Genomic DNA, 16,827 nt, shown 5'->3' with positions numbered 1-16,827 from the left:
AAAAGTCACAAGCATTTCCATCTTCTACATCTGTGAACAGTGAAGTAGTTCTGGTAGGTTGTGAATACATGGACATTAAATTGTAGGTATTTCCTAGTGCTTTTTTACTTGCATTCAGCATTAATTGGTGCACCTGTCTATTATTAGACCAGAGTATGCCTCAGGTCCCTCTGTGATTCTATATATGGCATCATGAACTGGTCATCTGTGGGCTAAATGGCTCCCAAAAGCCTCCAAAAACTGCCTGAAACTTCGTTTGGTCCACACTAGTATTTTTTTAATTGATTGGCTGCCAACATTTAGAATTCGAGAGATTACACAAAAAATTCCAGATTTTTTACTTTTCTTGAAAATTCAGAGGTTCTGGCAATACCAGCTTCCATTTCCTACATGTCAAGCATCTGCTAGAGCTAAGCCTAGCTACCCACCCCTAACCCTGACTCATGACTTTTATGGAACATAAACTCTCTGCAGTCCCCACAAAGCCCACTTCACTCATCACCTGCCTGGCCCCTGAAGATTTTACTACTCTTGATCTCTGCTCACGGGTTGGTCATTTCAAATGGAAAGATGGCTAGATGGGGGTACTACAGAAGGCAATGTCCTCCTGTTGAGTAGAAGTTTTGAGAGTATCATAATCATATTCAAGAAAAGATTTTCTCCTTTCCATTTCCACCTTCCCCTGTGGAAGACTCACCTGCTTCTATGAAACTGAAACCAAGCTCCTCTTTTCTCTGTTAGCCTCCATAGGCACAAGTCTGTCCTTCCCAACAGGATAGGGAGGGGAACTATGACACCCAGAGTCTTCAAAGTCCCAATAGAACCAGTTCAGGCTAGGCTTTCCCATTCTGCAACATTGTGATGTAAACCACAGTCCACAGTCCAGTGGGCACAGCTGGATTCCTCAGCCTTAAAGGGCACATAAGGAACACCTCCCACCATTTGCCTGGATAAGAGAACAAGGGTGAGGGCTTATGGCTCTCTAGCCTCGTTGCTCTCAGTACAAAGCCAGGATGGTGGGGGGTGGGAGGGTTGGCAATGGGAGGATGGGAATAAGCCCAGCTGGGTCCAACCCCTCCCATGGCTCAGTCATGATCAGGGTTCACCCAGTTGCCTCAACCCTAGGCCAGGCTGCTTCCACACACAAGACAAGTTTGACACCCATCTCCTCTCTGAGACGGCATTGTCAGAGCAGGGGGATTAGGAGAAGGGTAGATAGTCGGAACTCAAGGCCTGACCTTGAGTGCAATAGGAGAAGGACCTAAAATGCAACCCCAGACAACTCAGACTCTAACAGAGCAGACAAAGGAGAAGCAGTAAAGGATCCTGAGAAGGAGTGTCTAAAAAGGTAGGAGAGAGCTGGGAGAGTGTTGCTGGGAAGAAACATGTCAAGGAGAAGGGAGTGGTCAATAGTTTCAAAGACAAGAAAGATCCTCAAGGTACAGATCAGAAATACTGCCCTTGCAATCTGAGGATCAGTAGGGGCCTCAGAGTAGTGGTGGGATCTGGATCACACCAGCCTCGAGTGGACTGAGGAGTGAATGAGAGGGAAATATGCAGAGACAATGATGGAGTAGAAATTCCTCCAACCAATCTGGTTTCAAATAGAAGATCAAAGATACAGTAATAGCCAAATTAACTTTTGATAAACAGAAGCTGAACATAACAATGTAATAATAATAAAAAGACACTGGAACTGTTATCTGGATTCTACTTTCAGGTTTATCACCAACTATGTGACCCCTCTTCAGGTCTCAGTTTCCCCATATGTACTTTAGGGACATTGATTAGACCTTTTCTGAGAACCCACCACATTTGATACTCTCTCTGAAGCCAGTCTGCTTGGATTTAAACGCCAGCTCTGCTATGTTCTACCCATGTGACTTAGGTGAGTTACTTAACTTTTCTGTGCCTTATTTCCCCATTATTAAAACAGGGCTAATTGTCCTACCTCCTGGTGTTGTGAGGATGAAATGAAGATTAGCATATATAATGTCCTTAGGATAGTGCCCAGGACCTAAAAGAGCTCTATACAGGCATTGGCTAATGTTACCATTATGGTAGCCATTTGGCCCAGGAGAGACCCTTGATGAGTTAGTGAAGCATTCCAGTCTCATTAAGAAGGGCAGGAAAGTTTGCAGTGATGTGAATGGAGCTAGAGAGTATAATGCTAAGTAAAGTAAGTAAGAAAGACAAATACCATATGATTTCACTCATATGTGGGAAATAAGAAACAAAACAAATGAGCAAAGAAAAAAAATGAGAAAGACAAACCAAGTAACAGACTCTCATCTATAGAGAACAAACTGATGATTACCAGAGGGGAGGTGGGTAGGGGGATGGGTGAGATAGGAGATGGGGATTAAGGAGTGCACTTGTGGTGATGAGCACTGGGATTAAAATAAAAACTTTAAAAAAAAAAAGAAAGGAAAAGCAGGAGAAAGCAGAATCTAGAACAAGGGTGGACAAACCTTTTCTGTAAAGGACTAGATGGTAAATATTTGAGGTTCTGTGGGGGTATCTGATCTCTATTGCTACAACTCAACTCTACTGTTGTGGTGGATAGCATGTAAACACATATAACATGTAAACAAATGGGTATGGCTGTTTTCCAATAAAACTTTATTTACAAAAATAGGCAGTGGACCCAATTTGTAGATCCCTATTCTCAAACAAGGAGCCCTGCTGGAAAGAAGGATGGTGAGTTTTCCTCTCTGGTGGGTAGAACTGAAATATTTCATGCCTCCAGACCCAGACCAGATGAGGTCTGACCACTCCTGGCCACAAACTCACCAAGAAAGTAGAGATCCCAACTCACAGAACAAGCAAATAATAAACGAGTTTTGAAAATAATTAAAATTGAAAATTGATTGTCTGGGCCAGAGCAGATTTATGCAAAGGGCCCCTGCTCCATGGGGAGTAGAAGGAGGGTTTCTAAGCTCTGTGTTGAACAAGCTAAGCATTTTTTCAGATTATTCCCAGCATAATATGCCAAAGGGAATAGGCTCCATTTATTATTTCCTTAAAAAAATCAATGGGCTGAAACATTCCCTCTAGACCTATAATATTTATTTCAATGTTCTGTCAATAAATATAACAAGGTTAGCTTTCTATCAGTTTAGTTGGAAGAATCATTTGAGGGAAGTTCTATTTGTTAAGCTCGATTACAGAAAGCAATCAATAGGGGAAAATTCCCCGGTCACTATAGGCAAGAAATATAGAGCTCAGAGGAGCCATCCCAGGAAGGAGATTGATGCCACTGCCCCATAATCCCTCCCTCCATCCCCCAGAAGTAGGAGATGTGGGTGCAATATTGAGTTATGAAGTGTCAGGCTGGAGCAGTCCCCATTAGGTACTAATAGGGAAACTGAGGCCCAGAGAGAGAAAAGGAATTACTCAGTCACCAAGTAACACAATCTGAACTAAAATCCAGACAGTCTGATCTCAGATTTCTCCCAGATCTTGAGTTGTTCAGTTGACTGAGGTTGAACAGTGGGATATGGATACAGAGACCCATGGAGAAAGAATGTCTTCTCTTTCATTTGAATTCAGCTTCATTGAATAGAGCTTTCCAAACGACAGTAAAGGTAGAAGGTCTCAGGTTATTAAAAGGACAGAGCAGAAATATACTCTCTATGAGTTGGAGATTTCTGGAGACTTAGGGATTTAGGGAAGATGTTTCACCGTTTTATCCTCACCCTCCAATGCACATACACACCCACACATGGGCGCACACACATATGCATCCCTGGCTGAATTGAATTGTCCTCTCTCCTAGAACTTGAGTCTCTCCTTTAGGCATTGCTGCAGGAATGAGCTGGATAAACACACTCAACCACACCTAACCCTTCCATGAAATGAGTCATAGGGGACATGGGATTTGGAATCAGAAGATTTGACAAGGTGGCTCAGCTGTATCATATTCTTGGCTGGGTGAAGTCATTTCACCTCTCCGAGACTCTCTATCAAGGTAGAAGGAGTTTAAGGAATACATGACATTACTGGACAGATTAAAATAATATGAGTATTAGGGCACCTGGGTGGCTCAGTCGGTTAAGTGTCCGACTTCGGCTCAGGTCATGATCTCACGGTTTGTGGGTTCGAGCCCTGCATTGGGCTCTGTGCTGACGGCCAGCTCAGAGCCTGGAGCCTATTTCAGATTCTGTGTCTCCCTCTCTCTCTGACCCTCCCCTGCTCACGCTGTCTCTCTCTCTCTCTCTCTCTCAGAAATAAATAAAGCAATAAAAAATAAAATAAAATGAGTATTATTGACTGCTTAACTATTATTAATAGCATTTACTGAATGCTTTCTGTGTGCTACACATTGAGCTGATACATGTTTTATCACATTTAGTTATCACACAATGCTATAAAAATGACGACATGAATATTCCCATGTTAGAAGTATGGGAAGTCATATCCAAATAAGGCTTCAGTGAGTCCATTGATTTGTGGACACTCTCCAAAGCCATATCCCTTTGGTAGGAGATCTTGCATTTCAACAAACTAGCCCCTCACCTAAAGGCTAAATTATCCCAAACAGAAGATAACAACTGCTCTGATGATCACTGAGATTGGGTACTGTTGGAGGAATTTGAGGAGAAGAATTTAACTAATGTGGTTGAACAAATATTTATTGAGTTCCTGACATGCCAGGCATTATTTTAGACAATACAAGTACAAATACATCCAACAGACTGCTAATATTACTACTTTGGTGTTTCTTAGCATATCTAAAACCAAATTCAATATCTCACCAACCAGTCACCCAAGCCAGAAACTTGGGAATTATCAGACTCTGCCCCACCTCTTAGTCCAGTGCATATTTCTGGCCCCTGATACAAATACAATCACATTACTTTGCTAACTTTAAGCCCTCAGCTGACTGATGGCAAGAAATCCGATCTTTGGAAGCATTATCTTCTACTCTACTTCCTTGTACCTCCCCTGCCAGGTATTTCTGGGACTCTTAAGGGCTGCCACCATCTTCCCACAAATCCATCCTGAATCCTGCTCACTGTAGTGATAATCACTTAAATACCACAACCTTTGGACCCAAGAGTCTGGCAGAGCCACTCTAAGTGGCTCCAAGAGAACTGGAACTCAGAGCCTTTGCTCTACTGAGAAGACAGCAGTCTCTCTGTGTTAGTATGAACTAGAAAGGTCCCACCTCAGAGTTCTTAAGCATCATCAACATTGCTTCAATATTCAACGATAAATGTCTCTGACTCACACATACAGCCCTTTCCTCCCAAAATACAGCTGCCAACAAAAGATCTTAGCAGGTGTTGCCCTAGAGCCACTGACCAGCCTTAAAGAGAACAATGAGTAGACCGATAAGCATGTACATGCACTAAGGCTAACAAAGTAATGTGAAACAGACAAAGACAACACTTACTGTCCTATTGATTCTGTTCCCTAAATATCTCAAGTCCATCTATTCATCTCTCCATCTCCACCACCACCATCATATAAGGTCAAACCACCACCATCTCTTGTTGGGACTCATAATTGCCTCCTAACTACATTTCACTCTGGCCCCTCCAATCCATTCTCCATGCAGCCACCAGAGTCATCTTTGTAAAATGCAAATCAGATCATGTACTACCCTTGCTTAAAACCCTCCGATGGATTCCATTGCACTTAGGACAAAATTTAAAATCCTACTGTCTTATTCTATTCCCCCAAAAGCAAACTCTGAGACATAGGCTTGGGTGCAGGAGATGGTCCCAAGGAGCACAAGTAAAGTAGGGAATGGGGACAGTTCATAGGGAGTAGAAGTTTTAAACTTATTCCCTGCTGTCCCCATTATGTAGTAGCAACCTAGCTCCTTACTTTGCATGCTCATCTACCACAGCATGAGGAATCCAAAACAACTAGCTGGAAATCTCTGTGCTAGGCTCAGTAGAATCTTTACTATTTTCCCTGGTGGAAGTACCTCACCCTTAGGAACTAAGACCTCTAGTCCTACAGAGCTTTAAGATTCTGGACAAGAAGCATACAGTTCCCCCAAGCTGGTCTCTGGAAGAGATGGTGAGTGCACCCAATCCCACTCTCACCCCTCAATTTTCAAATCCATATATTCTAGCTATTGTGACACAACACAACTTAATGACCATGAGTGTAATGTATATACTGCATCCTGGAAAACAGAATCCCAAATTTTCAGGGTGTCACTTTCCAAGCTGTCACCTTACTGAGTTTTTAAGAGGCTGTTACAGCATTCAATCAGGCTGGCAGCTTCCTGGTGATATTATATATAATAGGGCCAATGAATCCCAATGTCATGTGCCCATTGTCATACCTCCTTTGCTGTAAAGTGTGTCCCTTAATCAGAGATGGTGCGGTATCCCGTGTCAGTAAATCAAACATTGTGCAAGCCTTTGGATAGTGGTGCCAGAATAGATACTTCAGGAAAGGAAGACAAAGCCATATCTAGAGTGTCATTCTCAGTAAGAACAAATAGCTGCTCCTTGTAGGGGTGCTTGCCACCAAGTGGGCAGTCATTCTCCACAAGGATCAGTATTATACTAAGGGTTCAGTGTTGGTCTCTACTGCTGACAGGTCATACAGTTAGCAGCTACATTAGCCAGATCAGCCCTGGTGAGAGAAAGCCCATGCTGTTGGGTCTATGTATAGCTTCCATCCCCACCACAATGCTATTCTTTACATGGGACCATAGTGTATGTGTGGAATGGCTGAGGACAGAGAATGGCTGACATCCAATGGATAAGTCTTCTTGTCTCCCAGTTGTTTAATGCCATTTCTATACTGGATACTCTCTGGTGAGCATTAATGTGAGATACAAAAATCTGAAAATCTTGTGTCCATTCCCACAGGGCCATCCATGCCTCTTATTTCCAGACTTCTACTCTCTTTATATTCAAATTTGCTTCTTTCAGGCCCTTGACCATCTACCTTTGCCCAATAGTCTATGTGTATGGTCACTTCAAACCACATTGCCCTCCATAAAAAGTTGACAACCAAATATACTACTTGAACTCTACCTAGTTGAAGATTTTCTCTCAGCACTGTCCTTTAGGGCCACCAACATACTGAGCTGACTCACCTACATATCAACCCAGGATATTTCCTTTTCCATCAGCTGGTCATGGGAATCTCCTCACATGGTAACCGATACAAGATGAGAAGACAGTGTTGGTTCAGCAAAGGTGGGAGGCTGGCTCAAAATTGGTTTAAAGACATGGGAGGCAAGCCACCTGACCTGTACTTACATGTGCCCACTTGACCTGTTCATATCTGACTCAAATGAACCATTTCTATCATACAATGGATTAGTGATGCATTGACCCTCCTTTGTGACTCAGATCCGATGATACCTAGCTTGTGATGGGCAGCTCTGGCCATATAGTTACTTGATAGCCCATGATCAGGTGTTCTGTCTCTGCTAGGACCCATTAACACTCTAAGAGTTGGTTTTCAGGCATTCAGTAGTTTTGGCGACAGAAGGCATACCCTTACTTCATAACTTTAACCCACTGCTTCTCAGAACAGGGCTTTCCAGAATCTACCAGAGATACCTCTAACACTATTGTAGTTACCAGGTCAAATGGCCCAAGCAGTAGTGCAGTTTACACTGCAGCCTGGACTTGGACTTGTTGTTGAATGCTCTTTTGATCTAGGGCTCATTCAAAACTGGCAACCTTCTGAGCCCCTGAATAAATGGGTTAGAACATTATATCCAAGTGTGGCATATGCTTCCTCAAAACTCCAGAGTCCCACCAAGCACTGTGCCTCTTTCTTACTATTAGGAGATTCAAGGAGCAATGCCTCTGAAAGATTTACCAATGTGTCCAGCTACAAATCTTTTTAGGACTTATCTCCCACTTCCTGACATGCCTGTCCCTTACTAGGGCATCCTGAGTACTTGCCACTTCCTATTCATTGTGTTCGGTGAGAATGATGCCACCAACATAGTGGATCAGCATGGTTGTTTTGGAATAGCAAGACAATGAAGGTCCCTTCAGACTATATTATAACAGAAAGCAAGAAAATGAACATAGCCTTAGGGCAAGACAGAGAATATATATTGCTGTCCTTCCCATGTGAATACAAACTGCTTCTAATCCTTCTTCCTGATGTGAATTGAAAAGATCAAATGCTGCATATTAAATGCTGGAGGGTATGTTGATCTGTTCTAGTAGAGATACCGTATTCAGCACAGTAGCTACAATTGGGGCTCCCATTTGTTTTGGTAGTCCACTGTCATCATCCATGACCAATCTGAATTTTTCAGAGGCTATACCAATGAAATGAATGGGAATCTGATGGGGAAAATCAACCCTGAAACTTTTAAGTCTTTGTTGGTGACCCTAATTTCTACAATGCCACCTAAGATGTGGAATTTCTTCAGATTTAACATCTTGGCCAAGAAGTTGAGAGTATTTTTAAAAACCTCCTCTTGGGCTTCCTACCATAATAGTCAGGGAACCAATGTGAAAGTTTTGGCAACTACTAAGTATATCTATACTAATTATACACTCAGAAACCAGGAAGTGGAAAGAGTCTATGCGGGTTTAAAAGTCTAAGCTAGGGCTCTCAAATGCCTTAACTCTAAAATGGGAGGCATTGCAGCATTTAGGCTTCCAGCTCAGACCCTAAATCCAAGGGTCCTCAAAAAAATTTCATGTTCTTCCTTTCCCCTAATGTTACTCTAAAGAATAGACATAGGCCCCTTTGGAGGAAGACTGGGAAAATGTTTATTGTACATACTTGAAGTGATATTGCAGTGTCCTTACTTAAGGGGACTTGGCTTCCTCTTCAATCAATGGACTCAGTCTGAAAAGTGGCTCTGATCTAAAAAAAAAAAAATGGGTAAGAATGTATTATTTTCTGTTGCAGAGGTTGCCATAAGTGCCATAAGCCTTTTACTCATCTGCTCTTGATCTTTCCTTGGCTACACAAGCCAAGCAATATCCTTGTTGGCTTACCATATAGTTAGCCCCCAGGAGCATGTTCTCTTAGTTATCAACAAGACCCCTTTGGGTCAAAGCCCCTAGCTGCCACTCCAGCCTTTGCTGCTTATTATGATATTGACCTGTTTCTCTGTCAGTTACCTGCTGGCACTTGACTTCTGCAATTCCAAAATTCTATCCTCCTTATTGTAATCAGGGAGCCCAGTTCCATGGCAGCATCTCTTGCCATCAACCCTCACCTTCAGAAGATAGCCACCACTGAGCCCCTCAGTGATGCCATATGCTCTTGACTAGCACATTCCTATTACTTTCGCGAAGGGAGTATCATCTGAATCCTTCCAGATAACACAGTCAGTTGGTCTCATAATCTCATACCACACCTCTAAATCTTCTGACCATTTCCTCAATACTCTACCAGGACATTCCAGCATCTCCACCCAATTTACTGCTGGCAACTATCGTGTCCAAGCTTCACAAAGACATTCCACCAGTATATTAGCACTGGCTCTAATATCCTTGCCAGACATTAAATTCTGATTCCCAGGAAAGCATTCCTATGTTAATAATCTGGACTTCTATTCCCATCCTCTCCCATCCTATTCCAAAACCTTCAGAATCTCCCTCTATGTGTATTCCCCTGGTCCCTACTGGTACATATTAACAGTTTATGCAGCTTTTTTGGTAAATAAACTATTTCCTTCTGGAGCAGAATCTGTACTCCCCTGCTCAAGCCATGCTGAAAGCTGACCTCAGTTAGTTTTTCTACTTCCGTGGTGACCTTGGAAGTCATATGTTGAAGATGGGAGAGCCACAAGATGAGGAGCCTAGGTCCCTAACTGCCACTTGGTATAAAGTCATCAGTGATCATGAATATCTATTTTGGATGCAAGAAATAATCTTTTATTTTGTTAAGATATAGAGACGTTAAGGTTTATCTGTTACAGCAGCTAGCTATAACTGATATTAGTTATCTTAACATATTTAACCTTAACTAATATAATGCTCTAATTACCCCCAATGCGTTAAAACCCAGAACAAACTGACTCAAGGCTCCAGAGAGCAGAGAGTAATTTCCCTCAAAGCTAAATTCTACTTCATACCTCTTCATTTTCTGCTCCAGGATTAACTTCCTCCCAGGATGATTGGAATTGGGAATATCAGTCCCTTAAACACACACACACACACACACACACACACACACACACACACACACCCTCACCTCCGCCCCAGAGAGATATGATCAGGCCTAAAGCCCCAACTATATAATTAAACAATAATCTAACAATACAATCCCAGAGTCTGAGGTTTCAGCCTCACTGGCCCACAAGTTGGGCCAGGCTGTGCTCACCCCAGTTTCTTTTTATCTTCCTATCATTTCAAAGAGTCTCACCCATGCTCATTACTCAAAAAAAAAAAAAAGGAAAAAAAGGATTTTTTAATCAAGGAGAAAGGAAGGAGAAAGAAAAGGATGAAAAAGAAGAAAGAGGAGGAGTCAAGAGGACTATTTGTAAAGGATGCTACCCCGCTCTCTCTATCCCACAAACTACCCACGCTGGACGCTTCAGAAGGCATCTCCTGTTTTGTTATAGTAAGGCGCAAGAGATAGTATTGTGGTTGAGACAGAACTCAATAATTGGGGTTTGGAAGACGAATCCTGGACCTGACTCAGCTGCTCACTGGCCCTGTCTTATCTACTTGCTGGGTTTTGGTTTTTGCATCTGGAGGCAATTCTTATTTCCCAGGCCACACAAGCCAGAGGTAAAAATTAGATCAGATAACAACCCAAAAGAGAAGAAATGGATGTGCCATCACGTATGTCAATGTCACTGCCATGACTGCTGTCATTGAACCACTATCAGCACTATTCAATCATTCATGCAGCAATATATTGCATGTACAGGGATACAAGAATAACCAGGAAGTCACAGCCCCTGCTCCAGTGGAAGAAACAAGTTCTCGTTAGATAATCAAATAAATTAGTGTATAATTACAAACTTATGTAAATATTCTGAAGGAAGGCAAACCATTCTATGAGAGCAAATAAAGAATAAGTTGGTTTAAATGCTTCTCTGAGGACGTAACACTTGAACTGACATCTGAAGCACAAGTAGGAGTTAACCAGGCAAAAGAGAGAGAGTGGAGGAAGAACATACCAAGCAGATGGTGTAACAGGTGCCCAGGCTCTGCAATGGGGAGACAGGGACATGAAAGGATTGGTGGAAGTAAAAGGCCAGCATGGAAGGATCATAGAAGCCAAGGGGAAGACAGCCATGAAATGAGCCTGGGAGGCAGGCAACAGCCAGGTCCTTTGGGCCTTAAAACCCATTAAAGACTTCAGTCTCCCTGGTAAAACCAATGAGAGACCAGTGAAGGACTTAGACAGAGGAAGTAACATAACCAGATTGGTGTTTGGAAAGGACCACTTTGGCTGTGGTGTAGACAATGGACTGGAAGCAGAAGGAATAGAAACAGAAGCAAGTGATGAGCCCTTCATAATAATCCAGGAGATGATGAAGCCTTAGACCATGGGTGTAAAATCAACAGGACCTGGGCAGTGGGTGGATAATGGGTGAAGAGCAGCTGCTGCTGACATCTTGTGCTCTCAGCATCTCATGAAATTTTCAAGATTCTTTTGGTTTTGAACAATGGAATCTCATTTTAATAGGGGTTAGAGTTTTAAGTCTATGCATAAGACAAGAATTGTATATAGTCAAAAGTATCCTTGAAAAACTCTTAAACCACTCGTAAAGTCCAATATCCATGGGTTCATTTACACAGCCATGAAGAGGAATTTTTAGGCACACTAAAGGTGGAGAGGCATTGAACTAGAATAAAGAAAACCACAGAAGGAAAGCCCATATGCAAATGTCTGCACATTCATATCTCTCTGTGCTTAAGACAACTATTCAAATCCCTTACAGTGAATGGTGGGAGGGGGGTGGTTGAGGGTGTGGGGAATAATGAAGAATAATGAATACATAGGAGGAAAGGGTAGGAATCTTTAAAATGCTCCTACTTCCCTGAATATTTATTTCATTCACTTTTAATAGTGAGCCTTTATAATTCTAACATATACTAACATATTAGTTTCTTACAGTAGGTGGCCTGTGTATAGAACTCCAGCCTCAACATCTATTCCAGCCTGTACTCCCCCATCCCTGAAGGTGAGTTCTCTCCCAAGAGCCCTGCTCCCAACCCACTCCAGATCTACATGAATGCGAAGCTGAGCTCAGCTTGGGTCAAGCCAGGACCCTGGTATTCTCCAGGGTACAAGGTCATGCCACTGTGACAATCAACCCCCAAATCTTAGCAGCTTCAAATAATGAAGATTATTTCTTATTCAAGCCATTTGCATATCATGGGTTGGTTAGGGCTCTGCTCCATGCCTCCTCATCCAACTAATGAAGCCGACATCATTTCCAACATTCCCAGTCACCAAGGCAGAAGGAAGGAGCTCTGGAGAGGGCTTAACACGGCAACTAAATGCCCAGACATGGCACGAGTCACTTCCACTTACAACTCATTGGCCAGAATTAATCAGCAGGCTTCACCCAACCACAAGAGGGCCAAGAAGTACAATCCTTCCATGTGTTCAGCAGGTGCATAGCCAGAAATATTTGACAAACAACACTAATGACTTCCACATGCTCTAAATGTACAATAACAAGAGAGAGGAAATACGAGCTTTAATTATTAAGTCTGTGTTTGGATCCCAGGCCCTATGCAACCATGTGGCTGAATAAAATGTGCCCCACTCATGCCCCAGGGGGTGGAGTCTATGCCCAGAAATAGACTCCCAAACAGCATTTGAATCATCTATCTTGGAAATTAAAGAGATGTTCCAAAAGAGGCAGCTGACAGCCTGGGGCTTGGCTCCACTACCTCTCTACCCCCTCCCCAGGCTCTATGGGGACCAACACAGCATGAGATTTATTGGGGCTGGAGCTCACTCTGTCACCAAAAATCTCTGACAGCTCTTAGAAGTGCCTGAACTTAGGGGCAATATATAGTTGAATCCCTGCCTGCAAGGAGCTCCCAACAAAATGACTTATGTGCTGTGGTAGAGTTTCCAAATATGGTCACCAACCACATTCTCTCATTCCCAGACACAAATGACGCTCTTCCCATCAACAGGTGGAACATGTTTCCTCTACCTTTGAATCTGGCAGGCCTTGTGACTTGTTGTGACCAATGGAACACAATAGAAGTGAGGTTCTAAACTTTATAATCCCAAGTCTTAAAAGGAATGACTATTTCTAGTCCTTCCCTCTGGAAACCCAGCCACCATATTGTAAGGAGGCCAAAGCTAGACTATCGAATGATTGGAGGCCAAGAGGAGAGAGGCCATTTGGACAGTCTAGTCACGGCAGAGCTCCCAGCGGAGTGCAGCCACACAGGTGACCTATGTACACCAGACAGAGCAGAACTGCCCAGTTGAGGCTGACCAACCCATAAAGTCATGAGCAAAAGTCAAACATCACTTGTAACCACTAAAGTTTTGCAGTGGTTTCTTTCACAGCAACAGATGAATGAAAAACACACAATATCAGATGTATTTGCACAGTTCGGGGGGAGCCCAGAGAAAGAAGATCTTAAGAAGTGTTTTAGATTGGGTTCTCTGGAAGCAGATGTTGAAATAGAGTTGCACAAGGTTTATTGGGTCATGTGGATCACCCTAAAGAAATACACCTACAGAAATGAGGAAGCTAAGATTGGACCAGCAATGTGGTCACATCTGAGGCCTCAACCAATCCTATGAGATGCTCTAGAGGTGAAAAGAAATTCAAGGTTTTTTTCAAATTGAAGCAAAGGGGGTCTTGTATCCCCTCCTCAGGCAGCATCATCGACTGTGGGCTGGCTGCAGCAGGAGGCATAACCTTAGCCGAGACATGTCTCTACAGCTGAGGACAGTCCCCATGGAAGAATGCAGCTGTGAGCCCTCAGAGACAGTATTCTCAGTAGCTGAGGATAGAGGCACTAGCTGTGTTCCCAGAAGAGAGCTGGGAGAACACAGTATCTTCCACAGGAAGTGATTCAGTGGCACTTGAATGGGGACAGGGAAGTGCCTGGTGAAGCGAAGGAGGAAAGCAGGTTTGCAGGCAAAGGAAACACCAAGAACAAAGGCTCAGATGTGGAAACATGCATGGCAAGTACAAAAAGAATGATGAAGAGGAAAGGGAGCAAGAGATGAAGCAACACCAAACACAAAAATGTGGACTTTGTCCAGGGGCAGATGATGTTGGGTTGTCAGGAGGCTAGAGGGAGTAGACCCTGGAGAGGTGGTTGGGGGTGGAGGGGACGTCATGTGATACAGGGCATGGGATAGAAGCCTCTTCATTACCTTCAAGCATGGGGAACGCATGGACACTCTGCTGTGTGACAGGGTTCTGTGTGACCAGGGTTTCAAGACACTCAAGTGCATCGACGCAGAGGTCCCTGCCCCAGCTGTTGGGATCCCGCTCCTTCCAATCAAGGCTCTGACCAGTCAAGGCATAGCTAACTTGCTACTCTGAGAATTCAACTTTCTCTGGAAATCTGCTACCCTTATAATTAATTCCTGAGCCAAACCTTGGGTTTTTTCTGCCCTCCAGCTACAGAAGAAAGCCTCTTTATCTGATGGCAAGGAGGCCCTCTGGCTTTCGCACTTCACCTTAAATTGGTGATTAATCACCCTCAGACTTTACTTGTCTTTTTCCAATGCACCCACAGCCCCCAGAAACAATCATCTAACTCCATACACTTTATAATTACTACTTCCTCTGAGCCTCTCAGATGCAGGTGATAATACTCCCACCCTTATGCTCCCTTCCACCAGCATCCCATCCCAATTCACCATCGGTAACTTTCAACAATTGCTAGAGCATGTCAGGGGCTGTTAGTACTTCTGCCCACCTTCAGGGAGAGGGTTTCCATTACCAACTGGCCAGTGGGTGATACAACTCCAAAGTCCCATTTGAGAGTCTGTTTCCTAGGAACCACTCCTAGCTCCAACTGTAGTAAGTCAGGTTCTCTAGAAACAGATGGGAGATGGAGATTGGCACGCAGAGGGCTTATTGGGATCTTGGAAACAACACCTGTGAAAGAGGAGGACAGCAGGACTGGGCAGAGGGAGAAGTTGAACTCTGATGCATTTGTAACAGAAGTCCGTCAGTCCCGTGGAAACCTCTAGAGCAGGAATGGCCTTTTAGAGATGTCTCAAGATGGAAAGAGAATGATTCATTCAGCCACTGAATCTGAACTGTCTCCAGAGAGGGGCATAACGTTGGGAGGGGCCGTTCCCTTTGGTCAAAGACAATTCTTAGGGAGAGACTCAGCTGAATGCTGTTGGCCACCAATGCTCCCACTGGCTGGGAGAATGAGAACATCAATCTCAAGGGAGGAACCTGAGGGCATACCAGAGCATCCACTATACCCAGAGAGTGATCTTAAGCAAAGCAAGATGGAGAGCAATGGTCTGTAACTGTTGTTGCCGAGGTCAAGTAGGTGTCCACTGGATTTGACCACAAGGAGGTCCCTGGTGACTAGGAACCCATCTCATTCAGGGGAACAGTGAGGGAGAAGCCCATGCAGGAAGCAAAGAGTGAACAGAAGGCGGGGAAAGGGAGATGACTCTTGACCTCTTCACACCCTGCTGACGGCAGCTTCTTATGTGGGCCTAATGCCTAGAACAAGTTATCGTCTGGGATGTGTGGCTCTGAGTATCGCCTGTGCTGTCTCCATACAAACATGTATACAGACACATGTCCACACTCATGTCCACATGAGATTTCCTGAGGTGCAGATTTCAGCCATCAGCTTCATTAGCCAAAAACTGAGCTCTGCAGGTCACCCTTGCAAAAGCAGACCCCTGGAAGGTCAAGGTACCCCAGCTAGAATCTCAGCTTTGTCTTTAAGCCTGATCAGAATCCTGGCAGCAACCCAAAACAAGGAGATCCCAAGACACGAACAGCACCAACAACAGCTGTTTATTGATAACCAGCTTTGTTTGGGTACCTGATAAATATTTTAGAAGCATTAGCTCGTTTCATCCTCTCCAAACACTGTGAGATGGGAATTTCTATTATCCCATTTTACAGATGAAGAAGCAGAGGCTCCCAGAAGTTAGACAGACTTGTCCAGGGTCGCACAGCTGGTTGGCAGCAGAACTGGGGATTAGGATTCCAAAAAGGTTGATTCCCATTGAAAACTGGGCCGGCTTATCTGCTCATTCAGCAAATATTTAGGGCCAAAACTGTTGTAGCCACTTTAGGAAATATCAGGGAGCTGTGCCCACAGAGAGCCCTGCCCTCCTGGGGCTCATTTTCTAGCAGGCGAGACACATGTAAACAATAATACAGTAATGTTTACTTATTTACATATGTTAAAATGTTTGGCGCACTCTGCATATAAGGCTCCCAATTTCCCCCACTGAGGCACTCACACCCCAGCTGCTGGGAGTGCTGGGGGGCCCTGGCAGTCATTTGGGTGCCTCTCCTTCAGAACCGCCCTTGGAGAAGATAGCCACCCCAAGACCCTTCCCCTCCCTGGGCAGCCCACAGCCAATGTCTGGTCCATAGCGGGGGTCACAAAGCTCCAGGGCCCCCTCCTCAACAGGTCTTGAGGACCCCAGTAAAGACCCCAGTAAACTTGCTGCAAGACCCCAGTAAACTTGCTGCAAGCAAGGCTCTATGGGCGTTTGTTTCCCCTGTGTTCTATAGGAGAATCCTACGTTTTATAGGAGAAAAGAAAGAAAAAAAAACAAAAACAGAACCAAGCAAGAGGCTTTGGGAAGATAGGAGCTAAAAGCACATCAGATGGTAGAATTCAGTAAAAGTTAAGGTGACGGTATGAAGAAGTAATAATCAGGCAAAGACTTGAAGAAGGAAAGGGAATGAGGTCCTCAACTCTTTCC

At 43.9% G+C, this 16,827-nt stretch overlaps 1 long non-coding RNA gene across 1 annotated transcript in view; it reads right to left on the bottom strand.

Moving 5' to 3' along the window:
* Positions 1 to 793, bottom strand: part of LOC144222652 (uncharacterized) — a 44,037-nt gene extending 43,244 nt beyond the window's left edge. Inside the window, exon 1 of the long non-coding RNA XR_013332454.1 lies at positions 698 to 793. This is a non-coding gene — a long non-coding RNA (uncharacterized LOC144222652). The remainder of the gene's footprint in view (positions 1 to 697) is intronic.
* Positions 794 to 16,827: the final 16,034 nt, after the last annotated feature.

The sequence above is a fragment of the Crocuta crocuta genome, unplaced genomic scaffold (assembly GCF_008692635.1).
Source record: "Crocuta crocuta isolate KB4526 unplaced genomic scaffold, BGI_CrCroc_1.0 scaffold303, whole genome shotgun sequence".
Taxonomy (NCBI): domain Eukaryota; kingdom Metazoa; phylum Chordata; class Mammalia; order Carnivora; family Hyaenidae; genus Crocuta; species Crocuta crocuta.
The sequence above is the reverse complement of the archived record's forward strand: the minus strand, read 5'-3'. Positions and strand labels throughout refer to the sequence as shown.